This window comes from Chenopodium quinoa, unplaced genomic scaffold (genome assembly GCF_001683475.1).
Source record: "Chenopodium quinoa cultivar QQ74 unplaced genomic scaffold, ASM168347v1, whole genome shotgun sequence".
NCBI lineage: Eukaryota > Viridiplantae > Streptophyta > Magnoliopsida > Caryophyllales > Amaranthaceae > Chenopodium > Chenopodium quinoa.
In genome coordinates, this window is record NW_018743510.1 from 5294617 (window position 1) to 5299055 (window position 4439).

Here is a 4439-nt window from a genome sequence, read left to right on the forward strand (position 1 = left end):
CCAGTTGTTAATTGAACTTGGGTAGCCGTTCTTTAACCTTATCAGCCCTTCTCTTAACCTTTTTTTTTTTTTAAGGTGAGAAGAACAAAGGCACTCTCTTAACGTCAACCAGAGCAGGAGACTCATTCATCCCACTGAATATCTGGATGCTCCAACACATCAGTACATCGCTGCCACTCTGCCCATAAGCACCATCTATTTTGGCCCTTTTGTTTCTTTAGGGGAGGGGACCAGGAAAAAAAAAAAAGCAAAAGTATGTCCAAAATGCACATTATTATTAAGCTTTTCATGTCAAGAATGGTAAATAGTTTACGTAATCACAGGTGCCATACTAATATACAGAAGAGATCACAATATGATTGTAAGCAATCAGAAGAATATTCAATAATACAGAGGACAATTTACATGCTGATGGGTACTTGCTGAGAACTATTCGAGCAAAAAACAATGCATTATGCTCCTTGTGACTAATAAGGAATAGGTGTCCGAACTGTTGATGGGCCTGATTTCATGTCCTCTAGAAGGAGTTCAAGAAGTGCTCGAGCAACAGGACCTTCATTTCCTGCATTATATCCAGCACCACAAAGGCATTAACCAATGTTTAGACATAACTTATGTTGCAAAATTCGCTCCTGAAAATACAACTCATACAGCACGTGTATGAATAACATTAAGCACCATTTGATAATTTTTCGTAGTACACTGTCACACATATCTATATCCAAAATTCTTATAATTTCTGCATGATACTGAGCTGATCAACAACAACGTAGACAGGTTTTAAACACAAGTCGAATGTACTAGCCCCTAGAGACTTTACCTGGATAATTAGAGCTAACATCTCTACTTTCTCATTGTAACATTAAAACCTTAAGAGAGAATTTAAACTAAGCAAAGTTCTTACCATTACCAATGACCTGGTCATCCCACTGAACAATTGGACGCACTAGGACACCGCTTCCAAAAAGCATCATCTCCTCAGCCTTTTTTCCTTCTTCCACGGACACATCCCTCGTGCTTACTCCTCGAATGTCACCCTTCTTAACCAGCTCCTGTGAAAGCGTAAGTATTCTCTTGGCATCATAAGCTCTTTATCAAACGTGACAAAGGCCACATTCATATTTGGACCCTCAGCAACAAATCCTTCAGAGTCCAACCATATAGATGCAAAGCAACCATTTTCTTCAGCTTCCATCTGGCATAGTGCATTCGGAAGGTAATTGACACTCTTCATCGTAGCAAACACAGGAGGCTTTATTGGAATGGAAGATGTAATTACTTTGATGCCCTTGTGATCAGATGAGGCTGAGCTATGAGTCACAATGGCGTAAAATGTTGGCTCGGCACACCCAGACGGGGAGAGATGAAAGTCACCATGTCCTGCAGAAAGCCAACACCTTAAAGAGCCATTTCTACACTTAGAAGCACTTACTGTCTGAATCAGTATGCTTCTCATGATTTCCCTATCAAACGGTAAACTGATTTTTGCCATAGATGCAGACCTCACACAACGATCAAGGTGTTGGTCCAATTCATAGAGATGACTGCACATAAGAAGTAATAAATCGGGTCTGAGTCCTTTCCTATGAGTAAACTGGGATATCTAATCAACGTTGATAAGATCATTAATAGAGAAATTTTAGCTTAAGAATAAAGAATAAAACTTGTCATTTCATCAATGAATCATACATTTTCAGTAATTAAGTTTTTTCATTTTTTAAAAAAATTGTGGCATTAGATCTATCTGCAGCTTCAATTCTACAACCTCCATCAAACACAATTGTTGGCCTCAATAAGTTGACCTCAAACTAACTCATAGACGGATAGTTAACCCATCTATAAAGCACATTGTAATTGTCTATACACAATTAACTCAATGGTAAAAAATCAGTCATATACTCTACAAGGACGAATATATATATGCACAAAGTTTACACCGCACAGATAAGAATGAGTGCCGTGTCATTTGCTACCTTTTGCCCTTTCCTCCCCTGCTGCTATAAATCCCTCAATATTCAGGCAATTCACCTACAAGCTTATGCATAACTCGAATCTATCAATCCAATATGAGGAGGAATCTAGTTGCCAAACTATTATTTACACAAAGTCACAACCCCACTTTTGCACCATCTAAATTATCTAATTAAATCAAAAATATTTCGACAAAAGCATATTAACAATGTAATGTCATCCAACAAAAAATCATAAACAATACCCTTCCACTATAGCCGCGGTGTCAAAAACCCCATTGCCGCAGGGTCTGTAGTAATTCCACCAAATATACTAGAGTACATAGCCAAGAATTGTTGTTTGCCCTTATGCCTCTCTCTACTCAATCTTAACCTCTCAATTGCCTGAAATTTTCCAACATATCGAAAACTTTTATTCCAATAATAATCATAGGAGAAACAGACTTGCTTCTAGTATCATCATCGACATTGAATCAGGAGCAAAACTTAATCAATTTCTGGATCATATTGACCAAATAAAGCACTTAACTAGTAGAAATTATGATACTGCATTATTAGTCTAATTTATGATATTACCTATTAAACTAACAGTTTACATAAAATAAAATACATCATACCTCTTCACATGATAAAAGTGGAACTTCTATAATTGGGGTTGTTAAATCTGTCAAAACAAAGTTCTTAACATTAAATAATAAACAAAATTAAATTTACAATTTCGATCATCAACTGACAAGATATTAACACTGAATAGCAAGAATTTTGTACAACAAACAAGAATCAAGTTTAATTACAACTATTACAAGCTAACTTAGTAAATGTGATAATTGAAGGAAATTGTATATATGCCATAAACCCAAAAAATAAAGGTAGCATTTTGGACTTACTAATTAAAGATTGAGCTTGATTTGAGAGTCTAACAACTCCAAGATGAGAGCTTGGAAGCCTAAATCTAGGTAATGGGTGGTTTATTGTAGTAGAAAACTGGGAATTATAAAGCTGGTCAAAGGAATTCTTGTAAATTAATTGATTTTGTGCGATTTGATTTGGGGAAATTCGAAGAGACGCAGCCCAAGCAGCCATGGGAGTATTGGCGGTTAGAGGAAACTGTAAGTGTGTAATTAGGGGTGAACAATTCAAGTGCTAACACATATTACAATAAAAATAACAATCCAAGTGCTAACACATATTACAATAGATTTATCATCATAAATTCATAATACATTATAACATTATTATAATTTATTAGAGATGATCATTAGGTAGGTCGGGTCGGGCTGGGCCGAAAAAATCAACCCATCCTTCAGGCCGGGTTGGCTCAGGTCAAACTTCGGGCCAAAATTTATGTGCCCAAACTACCCAGGCTGTGCGGGCTTTTCGGGTGGCAAAAAAAAAAACTAAAAATGCATAAAAACGTTTTTCCAAACCCGCCTAAAATTTTCTGAAAATCGGGTCGGGCTCAATATGATTGGCAGCAATAACATGACAAGATTGATAACATCAGGGGCTCACGACTAGGGATGGCAACGGGTCGGATCTGGACCGGGTCCGGATCCGTGTTTGTATTTAGGATCCAGATCCGACCCGGATCCAAATCCAACAGGTCCAATGGGTCCAATACATTTTGTCTAATTTTTTGCAATAAATGTAATGTTTAGGTCAAAAAATGCATTTCAAACTTCCGTAAGGGGTTATTAAGTTCAACCTAGTTATATAAGTAATTTAAAAACACAAAGTAACCAACTTATACACTTATGTTTTGAAATAAAAATTATAAACAGTGGAAAAGTATGTTACAAATGAGCAAGCAAAAAAATAACAATGATGTCTCCGATATGAACATTTAAAATCCATCTCTTAGAAGGGCTAATCTTCATCACTACTAACATCATCAACATTTTAATAAAGAAATAAACAATTTTAGTTTTTGTTTTTTTTATAGGAAAATTATAAAACGGGTAAACGAATCTGGATCCGGGTCTGGGAGTTAGACCCGGATCCAGATCTATTGTTTTCAGCAGGACCCGAATCCAACCCAGATCCGTCGGGTCCAAAATTTGAAGACCCATATCCGTGAAAAACGGATCTGGATCCATGGATTCGGGTCGGGTCCAGATCCACTGTCATCCCTACTCACAGTAGGCCAGCAGTATTACCACATGTCCAAGCAATCATCCAACCTACTGACCTACTAACCGTATAGTCATATACTCGTATACCCGGTTGTATTTTGATTTTTCATATTTTTATTTGTTTTTTTTAAAATTTATATTAATTATTTAATTTATTTGAAAATTATATAAATATTAAAATACAGTTTAATGGTTTACGGTTTGGTTTGGTTTATAAATTTTGAAAAACCAAACCAAACCAAACTGCTATAATGCGGTTTGGTCCAGTTTGGTTACGGTCCAGACCAAAATATACAGCCCTATGTGTAATAGCCTAATAGGCGATTGAGTCTAGGAC

General features: G+C 36.4%; 1 pseudogene; it reads right to left on the reverse strand.

Moving 5' to 3' along the window:
- Nucleotides 1-256: 256 nt before the first annotated feature.
- LOC110739798 lies at nucleotides 257-3105 on the reverse strand (annotated as a pseudogene).
- Nucleotides 3106-4439: the final 1334 nt, after the last annotated feature.